We start from the raw sequence: 24693 nt of genomic DNA on the forward strand, positions 1-24693 counted from the left end.
CTCACAGGCTGCAATATGGGGCTATTGGGGCAAGCTGGCGCAGTCATTTACATCCACTAAAAGTGCTTGTTTTTGCCATGACAGGCTCTGATTGTTATTATTATTAAGTGTCCGACATTATGGAAAGAGTCTCACTCAACGAAAAGTCTCCTTCTGAAATCTGGCGAGGTGACGTTTTGTCGGAAGACAACGGTGGAATAGTGGAATACATACATGGTGGAAACGCGAATGCTTGTTTTGTTGGAGTACAGAAAACGTAGCTTAGTATTATCTAAAAGATTTTCAATGTCTGGCTGAATATTCAGATGATTTCCACAACGTGGATGAGGTCTTTGAATTTGATGGCCGCCCGTTTATATTTGAGCCAGAGTATACGGATATTCAGATTTCACTACGAGACTTGAGTGGGACTTGGACACAATTACAAACAGACCGGATCACACGAATGGTAAGAAGAAGGTCTTAATTTCTCTTTAGCCCCCCTTCATAATGTTGTCAGACACTTAAGATAACAATCTGAGCCTGTCAGCGGCAAAAACAAGCACTTTTAGTGAACGTTAACATTACGTTGACACTGCTAACTTGCATCCCATAGCTCGTTTCGTGGCTGCCGGTTACAGCGTTATCCCTAGAGTATCCATAACAATCAATTGTGTCAATTAGACACAAACACATGGGAAAATATAGTCCAGGTTGAAAAATACAGAAGTTACCCTTTAAACTTTTTCCATGAAATGGTTCAACAAAACCCTGAAACATTCCGGAAAACAGATGACTGAAACATTGGTTTGCAAGCTTCGCCTCAAAAGCCTGAGAAGGAAGACAAGATGTATTATTTAACTAGCATTTACTCAGATTTTTTCCAGTATTGTATAATTAATGTTTTTTTCACAATGATTTATGAATTTAGTTGTAAACAATGAAGGTCTGAAAATCCGATTGTGAAAGTCGGTTTTCTATTTTTGGACTTTTTTTTTTATGTTTGAAAATGTAGACGCAGCACTCCGGTTCTGGCTTATATGAATTGATGGTGTCTGGGCACAGCTGTATGCATGTGCACAATAATACCAACTTCATTCACTCATTCATGCTGCCTGTGTTATCTGTGTATAGCAGAGCCTGATTTTCAGAGGCCCAATGAATAACTAAAAATGTGAATAGTGGTCATAAAAACACAGCAAACAGTTCATTTTGCTGTAAAAAAAAAAAGTCTTTCAAATCACAAAATTAGTCATTAGGTAACACAGTACATGCCCATAGACAACTTCACCATAGACACAGAATGGCGTGCTGAGTTTTACAGTTCAGCTGCCCATGATGGGGTTGGTTAACAGCTTTATCTGTGCACACAATGTTGCAGAGAATATAAAAGCAATAAACTGACAGTTATGTTTTGTTCTAATTCTATAAAACTGCTGCAGGATACGAGTCCTGGGGGTTAACATGTTGCTCACACACACCTCTCCCGGATGAACGCACTGCTTCCGACACAGAGCGAGATCTTGTTCATCAGCAAAAAACGCCAACAGAAACAAGCACAACTAAAAAACAACCTCCACATTTTGCCCCCACGGTGCTCCAGTTCAACTCTTGAGGCGGCTCCGAGCGTGACTAACGAGAGAAAGACACAAAAAATATATCGGAGGGGAAAAACAGCAACAACCACATAAAACAAACAGCCGCCATATTTTCCCCAAAGCTCCGTAGTTTGTCTTTGAGTCTGGCTGTGCTCGCATGTCAGGAGGGCGAAAAACAAAAAGCATTTTCTCCAGCATCCCTTGACCTTTCTTTGTGTAGGAGTGGAGGCCGCAGGTGGGGACGGGACGGGAAACATCAGCAAACAACGAGTGTTGTTGGTGAGGAGATGCTCAGAGTGAAGCCGCGGTCGCAGCGGCACACGAGGAGAAACCCCCGGCGGTGAGCCCCCGCCGTCGCAGCGGGGTCGCACATTAAGACGTCTCCGTCTGGAGTTGACTTTGGAAGGAAAAGGAGCGCCGGAGACGCAGAGACATCGTGCAGCTGTGTGTGTGTGTGTTCTCGTTGCACCCGGCTGTACATCACGTACATCTGACTGACTTCCCTATCAGCAACCAGGTGTGTGCCTTCAGAAGATGCACACACACACACACACACACACACACACATGAGCACACATGCATGAGCACACAGGTTGACAGCCGGGCTCAGGTCTACAGACTGACAAACAGGAAGGAGAGAAAACATTGGGAATAGCAATGACCTCTGAATCTTTGGTGTACACTCTCTAAAACTGACACATTCGAGAAACAAAGCGTCAACTAGTTTAAATTCAGTGGCAAAGTGAGTTCAAAAGAAGTCAAGGAGATGTGCAGAGGACAGTGAAAACCAGGCACTGTGTTGTTGCAGAGTAGCTACTGTAATTCAGTTGTTAGTATTACAAAATGCATGTATTCAGGCTCATAATTGATCAGAAGTAATCATTATTTACCCTGAATTATAACTGGATTAAGTTGACCCCGTTGTCGCTGCTGTCACTGGCATTAAAGTAAGGATGGGACATCTGTAGGCATTAGAAAGCTCTGATGAGGTGGTCTATACTCTGGTGCTTATGTTGCATTGTCTAAAATTAATGACTAAAGTCAGTCACCATGAATTGTTCATGTGAATGGATTCAAGGCGCAGCATATAAAGTCAACACTGAAACAGTGCAATTCCACCTTAAAACACAGCCCAAAGCCATAACTAGAATTACCACCGTGTGGCTGTATGCTTCTGCTAACCAAGTCAAGTTGCAGTTTACAACCATGTTTGTCCAAAATGTCATCACTTCATCATGTTACCTTGTTGTCATAATCAGCAAATTAATTCTTGAGTTATGGCCAAGAGCGTATTTTGTAATGTCACAATGACCTTTGACCACCAAAATCGAATCAGTTCATCGTCAAGTCCAAGTGGACGTTTGTGCCAAATTTGAAGGAACACCCTCCAGGCGTTTCCTAAGAGATCGCGTTCATGAGAATGACCCAATAACATAATAATAAAATAATAAAATAATCATTATAAACGGATATATTATTATCAGATCGGATGGGATACTGACCTACTTAAGCAGATCTGGTATTGGCCAGATGTGTCCAGTGACATTAGAGCGGCAACTTTGAAAATCGATGATCATTTGAGTGTGTTTTAGGGCATTTTAAGCCTTTTTAGTTCAGACAGTGGAGAGAGCTAACAGGAAAAGAGGCAGAGAGAGAGGCAACAAACATCCCCGGCGGGACTTGAACCGGTGATGTTACGCTTCATGGTCGGCACCCCGTCATTTTTAAGCAAAACAAAGCCCAAACATTTGCTCGTTCCAGATAGATTTGTTACTTTTCTTCTTCATATATTATATACCACAGTTTTGGACCAAGCTGCAACCTCCGATGCTGAGAAATGAAGCCAACGCGGAGGTGCCAAAAACTGCAGTTCCTCAAATGGCCACTGGAAGCAATTTCTCCACCAGCTACAACCTCGCTGGACCAGAAAGCAGCACAGCCATCACACGGCACATCTCTCGCATCTTGAAAAGATATGGATCCATCCAGCTACAGGTAGAGTATGACCCACAAGTTCACACATTCTCTGGAGGATGTTTTATGGTAAAAGTTGAACTTAGTGTTTTCCATGACATCTCTCTCTCCCTTGACTGACCCCGATGTCGGCCTCTCTCCGCCCAGGTGTTGTAGCCTGTAGTGTTGGCTCCCGGGAGTCCCCCTGGTCAGTCAGACAGACAGACAGGCACTACTCCCTCCACATCCCTCTATCCCTCCATCTCTATGTCACATGCTTCTCTGGGACCATCTGGGCTTTATATAAGACCACACATGCCGCCCTCCCCCGTCTCTCCTTTGATTTAATTTGCAACTTTTTTCTCTTTCCAGGGTCTCTTTTGATTCACAGCGCTGACTTCTGCTGTTGCTGCATCAGGACAATAATTAAATTAACAAAAGAAGCAGCCTGTTATGCAGCAAGACATGTTGATTTTGGTGCGTGAAACAAACACAGGAGACCGCTGTTCCTGTCCCGCGTGAAACCCAAAGTAAACATTGACACAGCACAGTAACGTTGTTTTACGTAACGTTGTTTTACGTAACGTTGTTTTACGTAACGTTGTTTTACGTAACGTAACGTTGTTTTACGTAACATTGTTTTACGTAACATTGTTTTACGTAACATTGTTTTACGTAACGTTGTTTTTAGGGCCCGAGCACGAAAGTGCCAGGACCCCAACGGTGTCCTGGCACGAAAGTGCGAGGAAACCTATTGTTTTTCTAAGGATTATTAGGGCCCGAGCACAAAAGTGCCAGGACCCCAACGGTGTCCTGGCACGAAAGTGCAAGGAAACCTATTGTTTTTCTAAGGATTATTATTTTTCTGCTGGAATATCGCGTTTTTGTGGCCTTTTCCATCCCCAAAAACTCACCAAAAGTGGAATATGCGTCAGAAGTGGCGCGAAATTCAAAATTCTGTAGTGATTCGGATCGGGTGTCGCCAGCGGGCGAGATAGCGCCCTCTAATGTAGGCTGTTTTTCAGGGAAAGTTTCTTCGATCTTCATGAAATTCAAGTATATCATTGCATACGTCTTGAAGTTCGTGTTAAATATTTTTGAGATTTTTTCAGCCAACAGGAAGTCAGCGATCTTGGACTTCCTGCGTTTTTTTTAAATTTACGAACACATCTTTGAAGACTTTAGGATGCACAAAAACTCATGAAACTTTACATGCACATCCAAACTAGTAATTACTTTGATTTAGTAGTGAAATTTTGCTTGGGCGTGGCATGTTGGCTCTCTAGCGCCCCCTTATGTCTTTTAGGTTTTGAACATACCTTGAGGTACTCGAAAACTCATGAAACTTGGCAAAATGATGGACACCTGTGAACTTTATGTAAATGTACAGTTATTGGGTTCAGCATGTTTAGCCGGCTCTATAGCGCCCCCTAACGCGTGGAAGGCCATAGTTTGGTCAAAGTTGATCCTATATTCATGAAATTTGGTAGGCACATCCTGCTCATTATTTCAGACATATTCCTCATCAGGTTTCATTAGCTCCGCCCACCGGGAAGTCGGCCATATTGGAATATGTGCGTTTTTCATGTATTTTATGCATACTTTTACGAACTCCTCCTAGAGAGTTTATCGGATCCACGTCAAATTTGGGTGGTATAACCCTCCCACAACTGTGATGGTAAATTGCGAAGGAATTTTTGATCGCTCGAATGGTGATGTCATACGTCATGTGCGAAGACGCCATTTTGTCACTTTTTAGGTATGAAACTTTGTGATACTCCTCTTAGAGGATACAAGCGATCCATCTCAAAGTCGGGCAGCAGAATCTCAACACCTTCATGATACTAAATTGCGAAGCTTTTGTGTTTTCGTGAAACTGCGTTCTTGTGGCGGCGTGGCGAATTTTGATGTTTCGCCAAGACACAGGATGCTGTTGTAACTTCACTTTAGGCCGTAGTTTGGTCAAAGTTGTTCCTATATTCATGAAACCTGGTATGCATATTCCACTCATTATTTGAAACATATTCCTCATCGGGTTTCATTAGCTCCGCCCACCCGGAAGTCGGCCATATTGAATTTGATGTTTTTCATGTAATTTATGTATCTTATGCATACTTTTACGAACTCCTCCTAGAGAGTTCATCGGATTCGCGTGAAATTTGGGTAGTATAACCCTCAAACTACTGTGATGATAAATTGTGAAGGAATTTTTGATCGCTCGAACGGTGATGTCATACGTCATGTGAGAAGACGCCATTTTGTCACTTTTTTGTAGTTTGTGCTCGTATCTTTGTTTTTCTGATGTTGATAGATGATCTAAATATTCGTGGCTTTGAACAGATGGAAAGTTGACAGGCTTGTGCTTCCCTGCTACGGATAATTCACTGTGAGCCGCCATCTTGGTCCATTGTTTTGCCCTCCAGTTAGCGGCGCGTGTCACGTGTCTGAAAACTATGAATTGCATGTACATGTCCTCAGGACTGGACCCTCATCATAACTGAGAAATTTGGGGCAACTAAATCTAGTCTAAACCCAGAATAAATTAGATCACATGTAAATCATCAATTGAAAATATTATTACCACCATTCATCACATTTCCAACATAAATGTGTCATATTTTAATATGTTAGACTGATCACATGTTTAAGAAAACTCAGGTCCAGGACCAGGTCTTGGACCAGTTCCAGCACCACATCTTGGACCAGGTCCAGGTCCAGATCTTGGACCAGGTCCAGGTCCAGATGGTTTCCGTCAGTCTGAAGGTTTATTGTTAACTGTTCTGGAATATGGTCGGACTGGTCCAATCAGGACAGGAATGCGTCTCACGTTAACCACGATGTTTCAGCAGACTGCCAACACAGAAGCATCAGACCAAACTACATTCAGAAAATACATCATTTAATGTGAAGTTTAGCAGCTGAGTGAATGTGTGAAGGTATGACAATCATGAATGACGTGCTGGAACAGAAAGTCTTTTTTGTTTCTGGTAAATATGGTTCAACCAGTTCTGTTCTGAAGAACATCATACCAAAAATGGCACGCAACAACACACTTTACATAGTCCAATCTGCTCCAAACTTCACAAGCTGGATAATAGTCCAGGCCTGAAGACATATATGTGGTATTATGAGTGAAAGTCATAGCGCCCCCTACAGGAAACAGGAAGTTGTTGTAAATTGACTATACATTGTCCAATCTTCCCCAAATTTGACATGTTTTATAAGAGTCCCAGCATCAAGACGTATACGTTCAATTATGAGTGATAGTCATAGCGCCACCTAAAGGAAACAGGAAGTTGTTAGATTTACAAGCCCAATGTGGCATTATACTTGCATGTGAGCAATCCTTATTGTTGAGCCGTGCCTGAGGAACCTGCTCAATAGAATCAGGTTTTAATCAAATCAAACCATGTCACTAATCTTTCTGACTTAATGTAGTCAACACCGTAGAGTGTGAATAATTCACATCAAAACCAATAAATAACACAGACAATAAGTTTGTCTTTACAGCATCTTTTCCCATGCGTGAAAATGGGACACACCCAAACTCTGACGTTCACGTCGATTAGATCGCTCACCCAGTAACGTTGTTGTTTTTCGCTCTTAACTTTGTCACCAGTAGCTGCAGTTTTGACTTCATGAATGTAACGGGGTACCAAATGACATACTGATATTCTTTTAATCATGATTATAGGTGATGCCAGTACAATATCTGAAATTACAGGCACCAGAAGCTAATAAAAAAAGGTGCAGTGCATTTCTTTTACCTGTAGTCTCTACACCACAAATTCCTACACCTCAGTCTGGGTGTAGGAATGACACTGACAACAGAGAGGTGACAGTGGAGGAGGTTCCGAGGGTTCTGCACCCTGCGTTAAAAGCTATGAACACCCACACAGGTGTTTTCAGTTTATTTGGCTGATTAGATCTCTGCTCACTGTAATTTCTTGACAGCTTCCTGAGTCTCCTGTCAGCTTTTATTGCACCTGTTTGGGCATTCTTATCATTCTTGTTCAGCCGGAATAACTGACAACACCTGTGTGGGTGTTCAGAGGACAAATAGGTTCAGCTTATACAGAGTTTGAAGTGTTCAGATGTACAACAAAAAACAACAAATGAGTATAGATCTTCCAGTCCCTTCGAGTTGGTACTAAATGTGATTACTACATTATGAAAATGCCCAGTGATTGGCAGTTTGGTTATAGCAAGTTCACTCTACTCGACTTCAGCCCTGATTTTCCGCTTCCATACTAGCGACTAGAAGGGAGCCTGTAAATTGCGAAATTTGATCTGAGATCTGCAAAAACTCTCGTGAGACTCGCTGCCATACGACTTATCCTATCCTCAACCATTCGAGGCATACGACATGACACAGGAGGCTGTTGTAACTTGACCCTACATATTCCAATCTGCCCCAAACTTCACAAGCTGGATAAGAGTCCCGGCCTGAAGACATATACGTTCCATTATTGAGTTATGGTGATAGCGCCACCTACTGGCAACAAGAAATTGTTGTATACTGCCACCCACCCTCATAGAAGTGCCTTTTAAGGATGCCCCACAGGTTCTCAACAGGTCATTTACAGTGCCACGCGCTCCACGCAGAAAATACTCTCTAACTGTTGCGTGCAGTGTCCGACTTTCATGGAAATGCACGGCAGCGGGTACCCCCGGCATGCGCAAAGGGGCGAGGGCCCGTTCAACGCTGCTTGCAACTTTAATTAGGGCCCGAGCACGAAAGTGCCAGGACCCCAACGGTGTCCTGGCACGAAAGTGCGAGGAAACCTATTGTTTTTCTACAGATTATTATTATTAGGGCCCGAGCACGAAAGTGCCAGGACCCCAACGGTGTCCTGGCACAAAGTGCAAGGAAACCTATTGTTTTTCTAAGTATTATTATTATTTTTCTGCTGCGAGATCGCGTTTTTGGGACCTTTTCCATCCCCAAAAACTCATGAAAATTGGAATATGCACCAGAAGTCGCGAAAATTGCAAAGTTCTGTAGTGATTGGGCTCGGGTGTCTCCAGCAGGGCTCCACAGCGCCCCCTAATGATGTCAGGCTGTAAGAAAAAGTTACTCCGATCTTCACGAAATTCAAGTATGTCATTGCTCACATCCTCATACCCGGATTAAATATTTTCGAGATTTTTTCGGCCAACAGGAAGTCAGCCATGTTGGACTTCCTGCGTGATTTTAAAATTTACGAACACATGTTTGAGGACTTTAGGTTGTACAAAAACTCATGAAACTTTACACGCACATCCAAACTAGTAATTACTTTGATTTAGTGGTGAAATTTTGCTTGGGCGTGGCATGTTGGCTCTCTAGCGCCCCCTTATGTCTTTTAGCCTTTGAACATGCCTTTGACACCCTTGGGATACTCGAAAACTCATGAAACTTGGCAAAATGATGGACACCTGTAAATTTTACGTGAATCTACAGCGATTGGGCTTAGCGTGTTTAGCCGGCTCTATACCGCCCCCTAACGCGTGGAAGGCCATAGTTTGGACAAAGTTGATCCGATATTCATGAAATTTGGTAGGCACATCCACCTCATTATTTCAGACATATTCCTCATTGGGTTTCATTAGCTCCGCCCACCGGGAAGTCGGCCATATTGAATTTTGTGCGTTTTTCATGTATTTTATGCATACTTTTACAAACTCCTCCTAGAGCGTTTATCGGATCCGCGTCAAATTTGAGTGGTATAATCCACCCACTACTGTGATGCTAAATTGCGAAGGGATTTTTGATCGCTCGCACGGTGATGTCATACGTCATGTGCGGAGACGCCATTTTGTCACTTTTTAGGTATGGAACTTTGCGATACTCCTCCTAGAGGATTCAAGCGATCCATCTCAAAGTTGGGCAGCAGAATCTCAACACCTTCACGATGCTAAATTGCGAAGCTTTTGTGTTTTCGTGAAATGGCGTTCTTGTGGCGGCGCGGCGAATTTTGATGTTTCGCCATGACACAGGAGGCTGTTGTAACTTGACTTTACATAGTCCGATCTGCCCCAAATTTCACAAGCTGGATAAGAGTCCAGGCCTGAAGACATATATATGCAATTATGAGTGAAAGTCATAGCGCCCCCTACAGGAAACAGGAAGTTGTTGTAAATTGACTATACATTGTCCAATCTTCCCCAAATTTGACATGTTTTATAAGAGTCCAGGCCTGAAGACATATACGTGGTATTATGAGTGAAAGTCATAGCGCCACCTACTGACAACAGGAAATGGTTGTATACTGCCAGCCACCCTCATAGAAGTGCTTTAAAGGACGCCCCACATATTCTCACAGTTCATTTCCAGCGCCAGATGCTCCAAGCAGAAAATTCACTCTAACTGTTGCGTGCAGTTTCCGACTTTCACGGGAATGCACGACAGTGGGTATCCCGACGTGCGCGTTCCCCAGACGTGCCCGCGGGGGCGAGGGCCCGTTCATCGCTGCTTGCAGCATTAATATGTAATGTTGTTTTTACTTTACGTAACGTGGTTGTTACGTAACGTGGTTTTGCGTAACGTGGTTTTACGTAACGTGGTTTTACGCGACGTTGCTGTATGTGACGTTGCTGTACGTAACGTTGCTGTATGTAACGTTGATTTACGCAACGTTGCTTTGTGTAGTTTTGCTTTAGTAATGTTGTTTTACGTAGCGTTGTTTATCGCAGCGTTGTTTTACGTAGCGTTGTTTTACGTAGCGTTGTTTTACGTAGTGTTGTTTTACGTAGTGTGTTTTACGTAGCGTTGTTTTGCGCAGCGTTGTTTTGCGCAGTGTTGCTTTGCGCATCGTTGACGTAACGTTGATTTATGTATATAAAATGAAGTGTTACCATTTTACTCTATACTCTATTCTGTTATTATTCATTACCTTGCTCTTTGCATCAGTCAATAACCCCATTTACTCATTCAGTCTTTCTGCTTCTTCATTTTAGTGTCATCTTTAGCTGTGTTCGTGTACCTGTCATTATATTTTATTGTAACTTTATAGTATTTTAATGTATCTGGCTGCTATGACGATTTAATTTCCCTCCAGGGAACAATAAATGTATCTGTCGATCCATCTTGACTGCTGAGAATTGACAGTGTGACAGGAACTGTGATTAGCTGGCTGCTCTGCTCAATCACCAAATCACCAAAAAGATGGACAGACTGACAGACAGGGTTATGCTTATTAATGCCAACGTTTGTCTCATTATATTTCTGCTATTGTGTATTTAGCACAAACAGTACATCCTTGCTGGCAGCAGTAGAGTGGAATCCCCATTCAGTAATTGTAATCTCACAGGTTTGAGACTGACAGTCTGTCAAACAGCCGCTGACAAAATGCAGAGACCCTACCTACCTCTGCTGAGCTGACCTGGAAAAGACTGCCAGCTCAGTGCCTGAGATGTGAATACACAGAGAAATGCTGATCTGTGTTGTTCAGGCTCAGACTGGAGGTGACATGAGGTGGGATCAGTGCGATTTACCCGAAATCGTGTCACGCTACAAAGACCTGCAGGTGTCATGTGAAGGGAATGAATGCCCTAGCGTTTGTAGACGGGGAGGTTGAATGCCTACTGTTGGGTTTCTCTTTAACTATTCTCTCAGATTCTACAAGCACAGACTGTAGTTGTACCTGTCACCACTGTGTGAAAATGCATGAATGTGAAACAGAGCATTGCTGAAAGAAAGCAAGAAAAGATAAGGAAAGGTAAAAATGTATTTCAGACAGGGTCTGAAATTAACTTTTTTTTTGTCTGCCACTCAGAAATGTTATCTGCCACTTTTAAAATGTATGTGGTAACTGAAGAAATACAATTTTAGATGTGATGTCATTAAATGTTCGATAAATTTGACACAAAAAACATTATATGCATGGTAAATTAGTGTTCGAATTACAACTTTAACTTTAGGAGAGCATCAATGAGAGGAATCAATAGTCACAGAGGCATGAGATGCCAAGGAATCGGACAACTAGGATCCGATTCTCTGTTCCCGTCTCAAGCGTTTTCCCTGTCCACCAAAGTGTTGGATGGCCTGACGACCTAACCCGCCACTGCCAACAATTTACCCACATTTGGCGGGTGCTTATTTCGCACCCTGATTCAGGTTATTACTATTAACATTGACTACGTTTACATGCACAAAATATTCAATTTTTTGCCCTTATTCCCAAAAAGACAATTCCTACTAAGCTGTTTACATGGCTAACATGGCTAATGAAAATGAATATTCCACTAATATTCCCATTTACATGCAGCCGTGCATACTCCTATTAACAAAAAACGCCCCCTTGACATACATCCTACAGCTAGGATAATAATAATATGATTTTTTCAAAGTTTTCAACCAGTGACTGACTCGTAGCCTGCCTCTTTCATTCCTTTAACCACCTTCTTGAAAAGATCGACGTTGCGGTATTTGCGCATATCCAAAAACCTGTTGATATCCAAGTTTTTCATAATGTTTAAAAGTAGTTGTGTTTCTCCTTCCGAACAGAAATGTGGGGCGCAAATGGCCAAGAGGCCGTGGAGCCGCAAACTGCCGTAAAAACCCCAACTGAGACGCATACTCCCACAGGCGCTGTATGCATGTCCAAAGAATGCTCCTAAAACCTGAATAATATCGGCATATTCCACATGTCTAAATCAGAAAACTATCAATTCATAATAAGGTCTAATTCAGAATATCCAAACAGAATATGCTGTTTACATGAGCCGTATCAAATTCGGAATATTGTCATATTCGGAATGATTAGTGTGCATGGAAACGTAGTGTTTAAATGAGTATCATCATCGACCATGTACCAAACATCTTACACAACAGACAGTAACACTGTGATATCTAATATCAAAGACGGGCATCTGTGTCAAGTATCATCACCACCTCATTATTTTGCTATATTAAATAATAAATGTGTTATTAAATGAGTAAAATACACATTATTGGTTTTACTCTCACAGCAGCAGTAATTCAGTTTTACCCCAGATGCACTTTCCCCCCCCTCATCCTCTCATCCTCCCTCCTCCCACAGCCCAAAGAGAGCACTTCATCTCTGTAGTCAGACTGCGCAGTGCTGGCACTCACACACACACACACACACACACCAATGGTGGATGAACAACACACAACTTCCCACATGCGTTTGCACACACACACACACACAACCAATTTGACAGACGCCGCCACGAACCTTTCAAACCGACGTCTCTTGACAGCTGCAGCCATGTCTGTAAAAGACACCGTCCACTGGAGTGGAGCGAGAACTACAAACTTCCTTTTTCAGCTTATGGCAACACACACTTTCCTTCCTCTTCTTTGAACTTTTGTTAAAAAATACAAATGCGGTTTGGACAGTAGATATAAGAAAAGGGAGTAGACATTTTGAAGGCTGAAAGTACGACATATATGAGCACTCTTATTTAGAAAGTTCCTTGAATTATTTGCACCTCTCTCACACTTCTTTAGTTCATATTCTAAAAAGGTGCGTCACAGCTCTTCATACAATTGCAACAGGAAGGTGCACAGTAGAGCGCAGAGCTCTGCAAAAGCCTGATAATCTCGCCTACAAAATATGATTTGTTAATATCATGCAATTGCTGACTGTGCGTGTCATTTCCTGTCTGAGAGAATTCTATTTAGCGACACCTCCTATAGAGCGATGTCATTTTACTGACAGCTCACTGCTCTTCTCCCGCAGCTGTCTCTACCTCGATGTGAGTTTGAGTTGCTTTTTTATGCAAAAAAATTATATCATTACATGTGCATTTCTGGGTAGATGGCCAATTTTCAGGTGGAACATGTCTAAGAGAATAAAGTAAAGGATGTGAGAATAAAAAAAGGTTTTGTTTTAGCAAGAAAAACAATGTAATAAATTAGTAATTTATACAGAGGTAGGAGTGTGATATTTATATACCTTATGCATTAACGGAACTGGTAATTTTATGATTGTAGCAGGCTCATGCTGGCATAGGAAACTAGAAATCCTAAGGAATCCATTGGTACCATATGTCATACTAGCTTGTCGCAAAGGACGCTAAATAACGCTCCAAACTTGCGCTAAATTTTGGCGAGAAGAAACTGTCATATCGTGATTTATTATGTTTAAAAGAGACATTCATGAACTGTGGTCACAATTATGATCTGGCAAAATAACATGTGATGAACTGACATGGAGCTGGATGGCGTGGGAACTAAAAAAGGAATGTAAAGTGGTGACACAGCACGGAGATGCAGGTAATGTCCTATCGGGACAGACTGGAGACATCGGTCCAAACACTGAGAGGGGAAGGGTCAAATCATTGTGTGTCAATGCATACGGGTTTATGGGCTCGTTCCACATTGTCTAGATGAGAATGATTGCAGTTCACCCCTTGCATAATTGATCTTATCTTTAACCTATTCTGTCCTTCAGAGGTTGTACCGGGCTCAGTTTTTAACCTATCCATTGTTACCAACCGTGTCATACTAGCTTGCCGCTTGTCGAAGTTACGCTAAATTTTGGTGAGGAAAAACTGGCAATTTTCACCTCTGACCTCTGATCTCAAGATATGTGAATGAAAATGGGTTCCACTTTATGATAATCACATGCAGTTTGGGGCAAGACATATTCAAGTCAGCACACTGACACACTGACAGCTGTTGTTGCCTGTGGGGCTGCAGTTTGACATGTTATGATTTGAGCATATTTTTTTATGCTAAGTGCAGTACCTGTGAGGGTTTCTGGACAATATTTGTCATTGTTTTGTGTTGTTAATTGATTTCCAATAATAAATATATACATATATTTGCATAAAGCAAACATATCTGCCCACTCCCATGTTGATAAGAGTATTAAATACTTGACAAATCTCCCTATAAGGTACATTTTGAACAGATACAAAAAATTTGATTAATTTGCTATTAATCACGATTAACTATGGACAATCATCCAATTAAAGATATGATTAAATATTTGTATCAATTGACAGCCCCACTTTTTTAAACATTTAGACGGTACAGAGTGTCATTTCGCTCCCAAAAAAAAACTCTCTGGCAAAGCGTACTGGACAGACGCCGATTTACGAGGTAACAGCCGACAGTTCGTTTTGTCGTTAAGCTAACTCACAAATGTCGATACAGCTTGTAAAATCTAAAAATGAGAAGCCAACTCTCAGCTCTTATTCTGCCATTGATTTTTACGGGGGACGATTAGGTGCAGGGAGGTTTTATGTTTTAACGGGGGTCATTGTTGCAATGGCAGTAACAGACACCAATATTAACAGATGTCAGCTATGTTTAAAGACAAGAACATTTATGGTTTATCCAAGAAACCAATATTACTACTACTACTACTACAGTAATATGCATATCTTTGATACCTCCACACTTCTGCAATCACAGTCCTGTAGATAAGAGCAATAGCTCTGGCATTGACTGAACAAAAAAAAACATCCACAACTTTCATGTGTTGCTGGGAGTTTAATCTGCTGCTGTACTTGAGCTGCTTATTAAACACAATGCAATAAGGACCAGATAATGTGTACTTCTGTTTAGTTTCATACTCTCACTCACGCAGTCTCTTTCTCTCCGTTGAACTTAATTATCATCTCTATTGCCACTCTTTGTGTGTGTGTGTGTGTGTGTGTGTGTGAGTGTGTGTGAGTGTGTGTGAGGGTGAGATAAAATAGAGTGTGAAAAAAAGATCACACCTGATCCAAACATGTGTCAGTTTTTTGAAAGGCCATGTGTACCCTCAAACAAACTGTGGCGTGCAACGTGCTACCTTGTGGCTTGATTTATTATGTTTTGTATGAACTGTGGTCACAAGGCAGAACAGGAACGGATTTTGGCAGTTGTGATCTGGCAGAATGACATGCAATAAGCTGGCATGGAGCTGGATGGCGTAGGAACAAAAAAAAGGAATGTAAAAAGGTGCGGAGATGCAGGTAATGTCTTATCTGTACAGACTGGAGACATCTGTCCAGGTCTACGGGCTTGTTCCACATTGTCTAGATGAGAATGATTCACTTATGCTGGTTCACCCCTGACATAATTGATCTTATCTTTAACCTATTCTGTCTTTCAGAGGTTGTACCGGGCTCAGTTTCGAAGCTATCCATTTTTACCAACCAGGTCATGTTAGTTTGTCGGGAAGAACGCTAGATAACCTCTGACCTCAGGATATGTGAATGAAAATGGGTTCTATGGGTACCCACGAGTCTCCCCTTTACAGACATGCCCACTTTATGATAATCACATGCAGTTTTTTGAATGCAGTATAAATGTGTTATTTTCGCCTTTTCTAAAATGGTGTATTTGAATATTTCTGCATATTGGGGTCCCTAAACAGTCTTGGAATTGCATAAATTTGGTATCACTGTAAAGCTGAGACTCTTGTGGATCCAATGAGCCTAGTTATATTCATGTGTGATGATGTTAGTCCCCATAGTAGCCATTTCATTGTATTGACACATTTTTGTTTTAAATTTGACCTCACTGTGGTCTGTGGTGACCTCTAGGATAATCACAGCCTCATATAACTTTACAACCACAAACTAGAGACCTAGAGCATTCAGAGGATGGATGGCTTTCCCAGGTATATTGATAATAAGGGGGTTTCTGAGCAATTTCCAGAGCAGAAGTGTTCACCATCCAATTGCCGAAAGATGTAAAGCTTTTGAAACCAAATCACAGCATGGCTTTTTTTTTATGGTGTTCCTCATGGTCTTGGTGTCTTAATGCGGTATTTTGAGGGATTATTGATCATTTTGATCAATTATCGACGGTTAGATTTAGCATCAAGTCTGTGTAACAAAAGGTATCAACCCAAAAATTGCTGCAGCAACTTATGAGACATAATAGAGCATGGGAATGACCATAATATACTTCTAACATAATGTTCTAAACCTTTATACACTTTATACACAGACAATTTATTTTAATTAATTAATTAATTATTTCTGACTAGAACAACTTGACACACAGTGCTGAGCTGCATCTCAAATTAATCTTCGGGTTCCCAGCTTTCAGATGATGTACACCACTTCTATGTACTGTTGACCTGCTATCTCCCCCTAAAAACCCCCTGTACCCCCGCTAAAAAAGACAAAAAATGGGTCTATTGTGTGTCTCAGAGGGTTAAGAGAGCAAAATGTGGTGACAGTATCAGGTTCCTCTGTTGAAATATAAGACATTTGTTTGCTATACCATCTCTACACACTACAAAGTTGACCTTTAATGCAGTCAGGGACTCATTTGCATTCGCGCGAGCGGCTCCAAAATGCAGCTCCAGCAATCTGATCTCAACTCACTCCTATTGCATTTTAGCAGAGCTCTGCCAAAGGTTAAAAAGGACCGCAGTTTGATACTTCTCTTGCATCATGAGAGCCTCTAGACAATAAACAACAAAACAGTAAAAAAAAAGTGTGTGCAGAGGAAGTGCTGTCTCAAACATGTCAGAATCAGGTGGTAGTCAATGCACAGAGGAGAGTTAAATCTCTCCAGTGTTTTTGAGATTTCCGTGACATTCCTTATATACTTTTCAAGTGGTCTCAAAGTTTACAGAATAACCCTTGACTACAAGACATAATGAAATGGTTTTAAAGGCAGATTCTGTGTCTCTCTTTGATACCGGATGTGAAAAACAACTTTATCCAACAGTGCAAAAAAATGGAGCAGGACACATGTTTATACAACTGTCTCCTTTACATGAATACTGCCCATTTAGCACCTCATCAAGGCGTAAGCGCCCGGTGATTCATGTCTGTGCCATGTCCTCCAGTCAATTTCGCCCAATCTACTTTTATATTCAAATCACAATCATGCAAATATGTGCAATCAGAAAACTCTTTCAATCGCTCTTTTTGCATGAGCCGCTCCCAATACTGTTTCAACCAGACTTTCCCCAGCCAATAATCAGGCCTCGGTTATTCAAAGTGGCACACGTAATCTCCCTCGCTCCACCTACGCGGAGTTTAGTAAACATGTCTGTCTGCAGTGACTGAATCCACTCGGCTATTATGGGACAAAAAGCCCACCGGATCCCCCCAAAAACAGGCCGCTCAAAGCTCCCTTTATGAGTGGGCTGTGAGGTGAGAGTAATAGGCCTAAAGACAGTGTAGACCGTGGCTTCTCAACCTGCTACCATTGGGGCCACATACCAAAGGATCCCATTGGGCAGGGGCTGAATAAATCCCCCTTCCACGGCTGATTAATTGAAACCAATGGATGGGGTGTCAGGAGGAGGAGAGAGGAGGAGGAGGACGAGGAGGAGGAGGAGGTGGAGGAGGAGAGAAAGTCGGGCCTCATCAGATGAAGGGTTAGATAGATGGACGCCCAGAAGCTAGGGGTCACTTAAAGGTTACATCGTTCCATACATTGAGAATGTCACTCAGAAAGTCAGGCGTCTCTATTTCACACGAAAACACTCCCGTGTGTGCAGACTAGTGTTCGTTGTCGCCGCATCCTTTGAAATTACGCAAGGTGTAATTAAGCAAATGAGCGGTGAGGGCAGTATATCAGGATGTACACTAAGGTCAGCTGCAGATTCTGAGGAAAAAAGACAACGATGTGCTTGTCCACAATTACCTGCATTTATATGATGTCTCCGTGGAGGATTTGAACTCCCTTCTCAAGCTCTTTCCATTCTTCACACAACTAATTCCATCCTTTAGTGTGTGAAATTGAGTGCAACACTATGAATTTGAGAAAGGGACTGTCCGAAAGGGTGTGCCATTACCCATTGAGTGTGGTCATAAATACTTTAGTCTTTAAAACTGTCCGGATGCACTGGTGGACTCAGGGAGGCGCCCCTCTTGGTGCCCCCATGTTCGAAAAAAAACAAAAAAAAAAAACGCTGCAAAAGTGCCCTCTAGGGGTCCCTTCCAGTTGAGAACATGGTGAAGTACCCTTTAGTGTGCCCTTTCAGTAGAGAAAATGTGACAAAATGCCCTCTAGGGTGCCCTTTCAGTAGAGAAAACTTGATAAAGCGCCCTCTAGGGTGCCCCTCCAGTAGAGAAAACATGATTAAGTCCTTTCTAGGGTGCCCTTTAAGCAGAGAAATCTTGATAAAGTACCCTCAGTAGAAAAAACATGATAAAGTGTCCTCTAGGGTGCCCTTCCAGTAGATAAAATGTGATAAAGTCCCCTCTAGGATGCCCTTTCAGTAGAGAAAACATAGTGAAGTGCCAGATAGCTACCTCAGCCCTGTTCTGCAGCTGAGGCCCTGTATACACATGTCATTAGAATGCACTCTTGGAGATCACAAGTTGACAGCTCTACCAACAGATGTAAATGCACCCCTAAGTTGCACTGAGATTTAATAACCCAGGCAACGTTCTGCAGATCAGAGATGCACAAACGCAGTCCATAGAAAAAAGAGCAACTTAGCATCTGCTCTTTCTCTGTCGCTCTGCATTATCACGTTTGCCAACTCTTGTTTCTAACAGTTTGGTCTTATGTTGAGTTTCACTTGGTAGTCGTTCATCCAGTATGCAAATAACTCTCTCTATGTTTTGCAGCATTTGTAAAAAAAAAAAAAAGAAATCTGCAAGTCCTTCAGATGGACAGTTGGGAGGTTAGTTTGTAATTCAGACGCACAAAATGCAAAAGAAGATTTAGCCGGGAAAAAACGAAATCCTACGGGAACATACTGTATATCATTTTGCAAATAATCTCTATATTATATTTGATATATTTTGCCTGCATCTTTTTACATTCTCTATAAATGGAAGTTTGCAACAGATTTTAAAGAAGCCTAAACAACAGCTATAGGACATTACAATCACCACACTACCTCCACCTGTATAAACCACAGCTGTGTCATCCAGCTCCTTACCTTGACGTAAGTTTCCATGGTGAGAAACAGCAATAAGCCCAAATAGCCCGATGACTAACCAGCTTCTCTATCTCCGTGATACTAAAGGCCCTGACACACCCAGCCGACGGTTGAAGGTCGGTGTGTTCCAGTGCAACTTTTTGGTCAAGACAAAAGGCGACGTGAGGCCGATGCAACTGGTGGCCTTCGTCGCTGCTAGTTCTCTGATGTCGGGTTGGTGTGTCTGGGCCTTTATAGCACAACCCTTGCCAGGCTGGAATCCTCAAATACCTTCCTTGGGGTGGGGCTATGTGGCTGTGTGGATATCTTTGCAAGATGTCTTTCTTGGTAGAGAGAAAGGACGGGGGTAGGGACCAGAAGGTCAAGGAAGGCTGGGTGTTGCTAGGGCAAAGGGGAGAAGGTGATAGGGTGGACAAAGGCCACATTCAGACCTGGTATTAACATGCGTCCTCAGTGGTATGCGTACTCAATGATCGGATCACAAGTAGACAGCTCTATGTAAGTCCAGGTGTGAACGCACTCAAGAAGCATTGAGGACGCATTAAGGATGCATTGAGGCCACATTGAGATCAGATCTTTCAGACCACCTTCAGAGGTGGTCTGGGCCACATATGGCCACATTCTATTAGCAGCGTTTGCGTGAATGTGTCCTGGGTGACATTAAGGACTGCCAACTCAACTGACGTCCCGCTGGGATCCGCAGGTCTCTGGCTCCGCATGTGAGTAGACAGCCAGACGCGAGCGCTTGTCAGCATGGAAACGGCCTCTGTGCTCTACTGTATTCTGTTGGTACAACTGTATTTTATTAAAATATATCTTATCTACAGGCTACGTATCTACCGACTACACACAGGAAGTGCATTATTATCACACTGTCGGAGATGTGTCTGTGTTTTTGTTCCGTGCTTTGCACGGAGCTGACACCCGCCCGCCCGACCGCCTGACCGCCCGCCCGACCACCTGTGATCCGATCACTGAGGATGCATGTTAATGTTCTCATTGTTTCTGTGTGTCATATTGTCATTTTTCCTTGTTTTTATCATTGTTTAATTTTGTGTGCGAAACACTTCGTAACGGTGTGTTTTAAAAGGTGCTGCAAAAAATAAAGCTTTACTTACTTACTTGCTAATACCAGGTCTGAACAGGGCCAAAGATGTGTGTGACTTTCTACATGTGCATATGGGTGTGAACATGTATGTGTTCATACATGAGTGATAGATTATCCTACTTATGTGTGTACGTTGCTACATCTATATGTGTGTATGTGTGCAGGGGCTGTGATCGGATCTTATTTCCCGGAGAGATAATCACAGATTTCCCAATTGTCGCTAGATTTCCAGTCCCGTCTGTGTATGTCAGCTACATGCCAGATACATGTAAATACCGTGGATGTATTATTATATTTCTGGTAACCACTTTGATTCTACACAGAGGACCAAATCTTTCGCTCTCTTTTACGGCCCATTGTCTGCGAGCGTAGGATGACAGCACCCTGTCAAAGCATCGTGAAGACAATCTCCCAATCCAATTCAGAAATAGGCCGTTCCCTCGTAAAACAATGGGATTACAATGAGCGCGAGTGAGCGAGAGAGATGGGGAGAGACAGACTGAAATAGAGACGGATACTGAGCGCTCTTTGAGAGAAAGACGGAGTGACATAGAGGGGAGAAATAAAAGAAAAGAGTTAGAGACAGAGGGACGAGGGGCAGTGATGGCTGACGAATGCATGCGGGCAGGTCTAGCTGGAGCCGCTGCAGCCGTGTGCTCCGTCCCAGCCCCTCCACCCCTCCGCCCCTCCACCCTCCACCCTCCACCCATCCTCACTTGTTCACTCATTTGCTTAACAAGTTCATTTGTGCGTTAGGCCTACATCGGGTATGGCTGTCAAGTGATGCGCGAGACTGGCCTGCGGAACTGTTGGCCCTCGCAAGCTGTTCACCTGCATCCCTCTCGTCCCCCCCACCATACCCCCTCCCACAAACACACACACACAAAATGTGCACGTATCGCTCAGCATGTGCAAGAGCATAGACGTAGCCCTGGCTAGTAGTGTGAGGAAATGGTGCGTGAATACTGGGTTCAAACATTTCCACGATATCAGCTGTGGAGTGGAAATTGTTTTATGGCTTGTTTTTTGTTGATTGCAGAGCTGAAATGATAAAAACTAAATGAACCAGCAATTATTATGATGATCAATTAATCGTTTAAATCATTTATCAAGCACAATATTTTCTGGTTCCAGTTAAAATGTGAGGATTTGCTGCATTCCTTTGACTTATGTGATAGTAACCCGAATATATTTGGGTTTCGGATTGTTGGTCAGACAAATCTAGCAATATGAAAACGAGAAAGAAAATATCTTTATTTTGCGTTATATATATTTTGCGTCCTTCCCTCTTACAGGGGCAGCAAAAACCTTTGGTGCAGCTGTCAGTTTGAAGAAAGCGCCAAAGAAGACATTTATCAAGTGCTCCTTTATGACCTCAGAAAGTCTGCAGGATATGAACTGCGTGTGCACAATTTTTTGTTTTCATGACACCTCTCGGACTCCGTATTTCTGACATATTATAAACCAAACAGTTATTTGATTAGTCGAGAAAATCACAGGCAGATTGATCGATAATGAAAATAGTTATGGGAGTTTTGTTGTGGGAACATTTTCTACTCTCTGGGACCAGCAATTCATTATTAAAGAAACAATGCAATACAGGAATGAATCAAACAGTTGACTGCTGCTGTAACGGATGAGTAATTGACATTTACTGACTCTGCTTTAGTACCCCCCCCCCCCCCCCCCTCTGTCTCTCTCTCTCTCTCTCTCTCTCTCTCTTCCCCCATTCCACATTGTTTTACCTCTTCACTTGAGGCATCATTAACAAGCATCATCTCTGTGGAATTGCCCTCAAACCTTGCACTGCAAGTGTGCTGCTTCAACAAGAGTGTGCAAACACACACCACAGCCCTGACAAGCATTATCATCCTCCTTCCCCCCCACCCCTCCAACCTCGTTTTCCCCTGCTAGCCCGGTGAGCATGCTGCCTCAACAAGCCTCATCATCAGCTCTTTTCTCCCCTGGTTCTTGCTTCCAACAAATCCATGACAAAGCTGATGAATAAGCCTCATCAGCCTTTTCTCCTCACCTCGTTTCAGAGTTTTGCTTAAACTTCCCCTTCTTTCTTTCCAAAAACTCGCACCGCTGCAGGTTAGAGCAGTATATCACATTTAACTACTGAGCAGTGTGGACTGTTGTGATAACGCTATCAATTAAAAATGATTTAGGTTCCCGCTCTGTGCGTCACACATGGTACATTTAGTGTTAATTTGTGACAGTTGCACAGTTGTGACATCACAAAGTTACGGAAATCCCGACAGCTTGTTTTAAAGGCAGAGTTTCTGAATACGGGCTGTGTGTCTTTCTCCATGGGTTGAGAGTTTCGATATTTTCATAGTATTTATATAAAACTTAAACGTGTTTTATAATAAAGAAAACATTTTTTTTTACATTATGGGACCTTTAAAACGTTCAAAAAATGATCTAACATTATCAATAGAATGTGAAGAAGTAACCGTTTTGAGGTTATGTCGAAGAAGTCAATGTATTGTGTTGCATTTTAACCAGCTAGCCCTGGCCTGTCTGGTTTTGTAATATCACTTGCACCTCAAGAGACAATAGTGAGTCACTGTCGCGTCTAGTCTGCCCTCTGTCCAACATGAGAAGGACGAAGATGTACAGCTGCACCAATGGCTTGTTGATCACGTTGAAGCTACAGCCCCAGGTTAGTGTCAATGTAAACCCAAAGATGGCTTAAGCTCTTGGCAGGCTACTTTTATCACCATCCCAATCACCCGCTACCGGCAAGAAACCACATTCGGCGGCAAAGAAAAGAAGTGATATAAAAAGAAGCATAATCAGAGTAAACACTGGCGAGGCTTTCCATCGCTGGCGACAGCTCTTGGCAAGTAAAGATATGATGTTTGATGCTGAACCTGCAACGTTCTAACGTCCTCACAAAACATAATATTGTGATACTCGATATTTTCTTACACCTTTATCTATAAACCTCCGATTTGGAAAAGAAAAGGAAGGTGATTGTTTTTAACGTTAAATGCACACAGAGAACCTGATTCCATTTTTCTCATACCGTCTGTCTATATATATCATACCCTCTGTCTGAAAGGCTCCATTTTAGCACCTGTCTCTTTAAGACCCCCTCCTGAAAAAGCCCAAACCTTTGCAAAGGTAGTTCTCAAGCTGTGGGTGGTACATTCTGTCTTATTTCACAGTTTCTGGGTTGGTAGGCACTCCAGATACCTAAATGTACAGTATGTGCACAAGCATTAAAAAAGTGAGTTTTTCATATGTCCCCTTTAAAGTAATTGTATAACAAACACAGGTAAAAAAGAAGGTTTCCAGCTCTGACAGGAGGCCAACTTTCAGTCAAAACCTCCCAAAATAAGACCAAAATTGCAAATGAGAATTGCCACTGACAAGTTCAGCTGGACTGCAGATAGAACCAGCATGTTACAGTGGCAGAAATATGACTAGAAATATTGGACCCCACATCCAATTCCATACAACCAAATACATACCGGCAAGAAATGCTGAATAGATGAATAAAGATCCACCCAACAATCATTCATTCACTAATGAGCACCTGCAAGTCAGGCTTTACTCACTGTTAATCAGCTGCAGGCTGACAGCAAAGTCAACACAAAAGATGAACAAATACAGTTAGCCTAGTCGGTGAGTACTTGGAAAAGGAGCAGTCACTCCCACATAATTTGAGACAATTTGAGAGCCTAACACAATGGGAATATTGAAAATCAAACAAATGAACACCTGCATTTTAACAATGAAAGAGTGTGTCAGTCAGTCAGACAGTTAGTAAAGAACATTCACTGTACTTTCGGGGAATGCTTTTAAATGAATTCCCCCTATCAAACGTAGAAGCCTTTAAGTGCACAAAATGCAACATTTTTTTTCATAAATATTTATAACCTTACCAATGTATATATTATATTTCATTAGCTATTTTTAGAATTTCAAAGGAGAGGCTGAAGTTTAAGACAGTACATTTTTTCCTGTGCGCCTTTGCCATTTGTGGATTTAAAACCGAGATCGGACTTTCTTAATGTGTTAATTCTTGCCTGTGAGAATAAACACAACCTAAATTAGCCATATTAGTCAGGAAGACACAGCATTGCAGTGTTTTCACAACTGACGCACAACTGGCTCAACAATAATAAATAGCTGAGATGTTTTACTTGCCAAACTTGCTTGTAAATAAAAAATAAATAAATAAAATCAACAGGGATTTGGACAAGTATTATAATTTATTATTGTACAGACCATACAA

The 24693-nt window shown here is 42.1% G+C and overlaps 1 protein-coding gene and 1 long non-coding RNA gene across 4 annotated transcripts in view; one reads left to right on the forward strand and one right to left on the reverse strand.

Annotated features, from left to right (window-relative positions):
• Positions 1–24693, reverse strand: part of slc6a9 (solute carrier family 6 member 9) — a 95987-nt gene that overhangs the window by 26342 nt on the left and 44952 nt on the right. Inside the window, exon 1 of one of the 3 annotated variants that reach the window (XM_037787727.1) lies at positions 12713–12831. The exons of the other annotated variants lie outside the window; for them this stretch is intronic. The gene's annotated coding sequence lies outside the window, so the exon portion shown is untranslated. Of the gene's footprint in view, positions 1–12712; positions 12832–24693 lie in introns of those variants that run through there. 3 annotated transcript variants of the gene reach the window in all.
• Positions 1708–22930, forward strand: LOC119498681. Its single transcript, XR_005209164.1, has 4 exons — positions 1708–1718; positions 5842–5856; positions 6454–6458; positions 22675–22930. It is a non-coding gene; the product is annotated as an uncharacterized LOC119498681 (long non-coding RNA).

Source organism: Sebastes umbrosus, chromosome 12 (assembly GCF_015220745.1).
Source record: "Sebastes umbrosus isolate fSebUmb1 chromosome 12, fSebUmb1.pri, whole genome shotgun sequence".
Lineage (NCBI taxonomy): Eukaryota > Metazoa > Chordata > Actinopteri > Perciformes > Sebastidae > Sebastes > Sebastes umbrosus.